The sequence below is a fragment of the Daphnia magna genome, unplaced genomic scaffold, assembly GCF_020631705.1.
Source record: "Daphnia magna isolate NIES unplaced genomic scaffold, ASM2063170v1.1 Dm_contigs021, whole genome shotgun sequence".
Lineage (NCBI taxonomy): Eukaryota > Metazoa > Arthropoda > Branchiopoda > Diplostraca > Daphniidae > Daphnia > Daphnia magna.
This window is the reverse complement of record NW_025533118.1, coordinates 1,126,661-1,133,517: the sequence shown is the minus strand read 5'-3', so window position 1 is coordinate 1,133,517 and position 6,857 is coordinate 1,126,661. Positions and strand designations below refer to the sequence as shown.

The following is a 6,857-nucleotide window of genomic DNA, read 5'->3' as shown; positions in this document are numbered from 1 at the left end:
AATATAAACAAAGTGTTTCAATTGCCCTGCAATAGGGTCATCGTTACATTTATTATTTAAAATTATTTAAGAATGCAGGGAAAAATTAAATGACATTAAATTGTAGAAAAATGAATTGCAAATCATCTGAAACTAATTTTATTACTAAAGCGTAGCGTTTTAGGGGTTAAAACAAAAAAATTGAAAACGCAAATTTAACAGACGGAGAACAAAAAACAGTTTTTTCGAGATATCTTAAAAAGTTTTGAATACAAAAACTCGTAAATTTTTCTAAACTTGTAAACCCCCTCATTCTATTAACCCTAATTTGTTCAAGAAAATTCCTCTTATATGGCGAGAGAAACAATTTTTGTTTCAATTGCCCTGTGTCTCAATTGCCCCCACTCTCCTCTATATATACAGTCGCGGCTGTAAGTTTCTTTACATGTAGCTCAAAAACCCGCCCTTTTACTGTGTATTGGCGGATGGTATATGCCTATGGCAGAGGTTGAGATACCTTATTTGTTCCATTCTTTTGTTTCTTTCCCCTACCCTTCTACCCATATTTACTTAATTTTTCTGCTTAACATCAATTACTATTTTATCACGATGTGGCATACGGTAAGCAACCCTATTTAACGTGTTAACAATAATGACTTAGTATTAAGCTACACTCTGACTTACTTGGGCATGGAAATTAACATTAAGTCCCATCGTTTGACTGAATCAGAAAACGTCTTTTTTATTCATTTCTTTAGAGTGTGAGATAATAGGGCTGCGTAATCGTATGACACATCGTGGTAAAATAGTAATTTTCGATAAAAGAAGAGTTAAGTATAAATGTGGGCGGAGGGGTAGGGTGTAAGAAACAATAAAATAGAACAAATAAGGTATCTCAACCTCTGCTATAGGCACATACCATCCGCCAATACACAGTAAAAAGGCGGGTTTTTTAGCTACACGTAAAGAAACTTACAGCCGCGACTGTATATAATATCTATATATATATATACATATAATGAAAAAAAGGTATACATGAATACGATGTTGCATATTTTGTATTAACATACAACAATATCAAAGATGGGCAGTTTTTCCTGGCGGTTACAGCAATAATAAAGACAAACTACATATCTTTGTTTTCCACCAATTTTTTCTGCTTAGCAGCCAAGCGAGTACCTGCCTTTGTGACAAATTCTGCGCTGAGTTTGAGGTCACTCAAACAAAACGTTCGCGTAATTTCCACCTTCTTCTTTAATTGCATCTGTAACATTTTTAGAAATATTACATCACATTTGTAACGCCAAACAATACATAAAATATCGATTGGATATACGGATTCATAAATTGATATTTACTATAAATAACCGAAGGGAGCCGGTAGGTTTGCAAGCCTTTAATGTCCTTTGGTTTTTTGCTATTGGCTTTATGCTGTCCTTTCCACGTTAACTGATTCAATAGTTTGTCGGACATAAAGTAACGCCATGCCGTTCTTAAAACTTTCCCCAGATCATTTCCCCCCAATGGTCGGATTATGCGGATCTAAAAACAAATTTGAAAATTAAGTAAAACAATTGTATAATGTAAAACTTATCGTGCGATGAAATCACTTTGGCGTTGTAGCGTGGCCACCTCGTGCTGAAAACTTCCTCCCTTTCAGCACGATTTTGTGCATCTTTTATGGGCCAGGCACATTTATTGTCGCTAAACTTGTACCAATGCACAGGCACAACAACAATTTCGTTAGATTCAATAATTTTTACAACAAAAAACATCATTTTTCACTCGAAATATTTTGTTAACCTATCCTTTTGCATGAGGTAAAAGCACGCCACTGACGCAAGAAAAATTACAACTGAGAAATTAGGTTACCACAACTCTTTTTTTGTAACAAAGACAAATACAGAGTTGCGACAATAGTTTATAACGCATTTGCTTTTAAGGGCGTGAAATAGATAACAACAGCAAAAAAATTATATAAATAAGTAAGACTTAAAGTAAGTAAGTATTTTCATATCATAGTTGCGTTTCATTTATAATAAATATATAATAATATACATATATACATATATATATATATATATCATGTAATATAATATAATATATAATAAAATGATAATAATATGATAATTTTGAGGTCATCCTTTTTACATCTTATTTTTAGCTGGATAGTGTTGACCAAATGTTCTTCCAGTAAAGACAACCTATTTAAAGCAGTTGATATTATGTAAAAAAGATGTCACCTGAAAAAAACTTTTTTACAGATTTTTCTTAGCTTAAAATGTTGGCAAAAGGTACTCTTATTAATGTTATTTTTAAGACAACTTTTTTAAAGCTGAAGTTGTCATGCTAAAAAGTTCTCATACCGTTGATGCCTTATTGACATCTTATTTATGGCATAGTTATCATTGCAATTTTTTTAGCCATGTCGTTTACGACATGGCTAGCATGGCGACACGATCTTATATCTAAAGATATAATTTTATATCTTTAGTACGACTTTACATCGTTATCCCAAAAAAAAGATATCTTTGTGCCGTGTGGGCTGTCCCAAAGTATCCCCGGCAGGACATCTTAAAGACATCCTTTCTAGTCTTTTTTTGTCTTGTCCCAATAGTAGGTCTTACGAGACATCTTATAGACATCTTTTTTTTGTCAGTCATGTCCCTGTCCCAAAGTATCCCCGACAAGACATCCAAAAGACATTTTTTTTTGTTCTGTCATGCCCTTGTCCTAAAGTATCCCCGGCAGGACATCTTAAAGACATGCTTTCTAGTCTTTTTTTGTCTTGTCCCAATAGTAGGCCTGACGAGACATCTTATAGACATCTTTTTTTTGTCAGTCATGTCCCTGTCCCAAAGTATCCCCAACAAGACATCCAAAAGACATCTTTTTTTGGTCTGGCATGCCCTTGTCCTAAAGTATCCCCGGCAGGACGTCTTCAAGACATCCTTTTTTAGTCTTCTTTTGTCTTGTCCCAAAAGTAGGCCTGACGGGACATCTTAAAGACATCTTTTTTTGTCAGGCATGTCCTTGTACCAAAATATCCCTAACAAGACATCCTAAGGACATCTTTTTTTAGTCCAAGATGTCTTTTGGACTACCGGATATCCTTGGGATGTCTTAAAGATTACCCGTTGCTATGTGGGATGCCATTAAACGATAAAACTACAGTGGAGTTAAAGATAAAGGTAAATTATTAGGTCAAAACATACAAATGCTTCATGTTCTAGTGTTAGATATTGAATTTACATGGGCCACTGGTGGCATGATTCGATACGATGACAGGTACAATTCACTCAGGCATCTTGCCAACTGCTGTCAAGCCAACTTGCCCCGAAATGGAGTTGTCTTAAAAATGTATCTTTTTAAGTAATTAAAATTGTATATTAAGGAAAGCTTATCATACTTTTAGAAAGAAGAAAGAATGTTTAATGTGAATGATATTATTAAAAATATTTCATTAAGATATACTGAAGAGCACACTTTCAAGATGTTAGTTGGGATCGCTAGGAAAGAAACCGTCATGCTTTGGATAATTCTCGCTCTATACAAGGATATTATTCCATCCCAAAGCCTTAAAACGCAACATGAATTGTCGCCACAAAAGCATTTTGAGTTGACATCGAATAATTCTGAAAGAAATCAATTTCTTAATCGACATTACTTCAACAAAAATATATGGGATTATCTAAATGAGTTCAGTCAACCTTACACCTCACATACAGCCAGCAGCGTCAGCTTCAATTCCAGCCGAGCCATCGTAAAAATGAGTCATAATATATTGCGCAAAACCAATAAAAGGTATTTGCACATATGCAAAATGGAGGACGTCGTGTGTCTGCTGTGAACCAGTTTACGAATTTCATCTCGGTTCGTAATAATTATCATATGATTATGTGGGGAAAAAAGAAATCTGGGTGACAGTATCTTAACAAGAATAACTTTGCTATAATCTGTGAAAAACCATACAAATCAATAACATAATACGTTTTTACGATGTGTGTAATCGGAAATCGGATGGAGCTAATGTTATCGCTTTTGCTAGTAGCTGTGTTTCTATACACCGCTCTAATTTCTTTGGTGGAGGTGCGCAAAGATAAATAGACCATCATTGTCAGAAAATAGAGACACTTCAAAATTTTGAAGTTCCCAATGTCTGGGCAATTGAAACCCTTCATCGTAGTCATTGGAATTAGGGTTTTCCCACAAGGAACTTTCCGTTATACAGGAACATACGATGTCTCGGTAACTACACAGCGGCGACTGAATACTTACAGTCGTGGCTGTACGTTTCTTTACGTGTAGCTCAAAAATCCGCCCTTTTACTGTGTATTGGCGGATGGTATATACCTATGGCAGAGGTTGAGATAGCTTATTTGTTCCATTCTTTTGTTTCTTTCCCCCAGAAATGGTATCATTTGATTTTACGTGCTAAAATTCTGTAATCAAACACCACCGATTGATAAAATTTTTGAAGTTCATAGTTATAATTTGAATAAATTTATACTAATATTAATTTGATTAAATTAAATATCGTTTTCTTAGTTGAAATAGAAAAAGATAGAAAGAATAATGTTCAATTATCTACCGAAAATCATTACCTTTTTTAACAGTGCAACATTATAAACTTACCGGTATTCCTGTGATGGAATTTGATGTGTTCAAAAAAAGTTGATGGATTTTCAATTGACAGTTCATGAGTAGTGTTTGATCATCAAAATTCGTCAGAGTTACAAGATACTTGCAATTTTAACGACTTTGATTTAGTCAACCTGCTTCACTGTGCAAGGTACTTAACTAAAGAACTTAAATGGTATAAAAAGTACTTAAATTTGGGAAAACGATACTTAATTTTGATACAGCTTTTAAATGTCAGTATTAAAAATGGGTCAAGTATGTTTCGCAAAACTTGAATAAAGATTATTAAATTAAAACATACTTATTTCGAATGTTTCATACTTAAAATGCCATTTACCATCTTATTTATAAGTGGGATGGTAAGTGTAAGTAGCATAACCACATATAAGTATTTGCAATTTACAGTAAGTGACTTGGAAAACTCGTTTTAAGTAAGAAAATTGCAAATTTAGTAGATTTCCGACCTACTTAATCAATCAGTAGGAAATTTCCTACTGAAATACTTACATTAAAGTAGGTTACCGCTGCTGTGTAGGGCTACGTAATCGTATGACACATCGTGGTAAAATAGTAATTTTCGATAAAAGAAGGGTTAAGTAAATATGGGCGGAGGGGTAGGGTGTAAGAAGAAAAAAATAGAACAAATAAGGTATCTCAACCTCTGCCATAGGCACATTGGGGAGGGTGGGGCTAGTTGGTACTATTTTTTTAATTTCTTCTCTGGGTTCTTTAATTTTTCATATTTTGACACCCAAAACATTGTAAAAGAAAGCTCAGATAACCAGCTTTCTCGTGCTATTTTTTAATTTGATCTACGTTGAAGAATTCATATCGAAATTAACGTTCAAAAAGCTAAAAAAAATTTGCCTACATGCCCCACTAGCGGGGTAAGTTGGCAGTGGTAGTGGGGTAAGTTGGCCCCATGTATTTCAAATACGGATTTCAGTGAAATGTTGATGTTGTAAACTAACTAGAATAACATTACAATAAACAAAAATCCTATAGTTTTTTAGAGTGGGAAACTCAGAAATAAGTTGTGATAACTTACATAAAGATTAATAGCCTTAAATGCAAAAAATAAAAAAATAATATACATAATTCAGGCAAACATTTCACAGGTGAACATCGTATAAAGTGAAAAACCTAAAATGTGCTAAATTTTGGCCTCTAATGCATACCACTGTTCACCATAAGTCATATCTAGCAAAAATTCGACTTACAATTCCCTGACATTTTGACAGGCCATGTACTATACATATGCATGTATAATGCCTATGCCGACATGCCCCATGTTGCAATGTATCAACTTGCCCCAACCCGGGGTTTATTCAAATAAAAATTTTTATTACTCCTTTATAATTGATTAAAACAAATCCATTGTTACAGTTCAATAGAGGACACAATTTTCTATAAAAATTATATTTTATAAAAATTATATGCGTACCAAGAAAAGATAAAATTGATGAATACCAAGCACGCAACTATTGTGGATTTGACGCAAAAAATTTCGTTATTTTCTATTTCCTAAAATATTTGGGATAAATTTATAAAACTTTGCAAAAATGTGCGCACGATAAACATCTTTGACTATGAATTATTTCAATAAAACCTCTTTCACACAATTCTTCTAAATTGGGAATTGAAAACTTGCCCTCCTGCCAACTAGCCCCACTCTCCCCTACCATCCGCCAATACCAACTAAAAGGGCGGGTTTTTTAGCTACACGTAAAGAAACTTACAACCGCGACTGTATTTTTCAGGATGGCCATGGAACTTTATATTTGCAGTCTCATACTCTACCGCTACGCCACATTAGTTATTAGTTAATAACCTAATTCAGCTAAAAATACGGGTAAGATAGGTAAGGTGATAAAAAATTTTCTGAAAAATTTTTGATATTACTAACATGTGATTTTGCAGCTAAAGTTTATAATACATTAAAAAGTAAAAATCGTACAAAATGTATTTTATAAAATTTAAGTAGCCTATTTTTAAGAGGGTAAACAAAATCACAAAAAATAGCCCAAAAAATTCTAAGCGTGGTTCTAAAACTCAGAAATCCCTTAGATTAAATAACTGATTTGTAGTTATAGCTAGTAACTTACTTCAGGTAACTTGTCACAAAATAGGCTTATGTTTTTCAAAACGTAGTTAGCCTTATCGCTAAATTAGGTTTGGTTCCTTAAGATTAACAGAAAATTTTAAAACTGAAGACATTTTAGTCACCGATACTTGTG

General features: G+C 33.5%; 1 pseudogene; it reads right to left on the bottom strand.

Moving 5' to 3' along the window:
- Positions 1-1,019: 1,019 nt before the first annotated feature.
- On the bottom strand, positions 1,020-5,393 carry LOC123477397 (annotated as a pseudogene).
- Between the last annotated feature and the right edge of the window lie 1,464 nt (positions 5,394-6,857).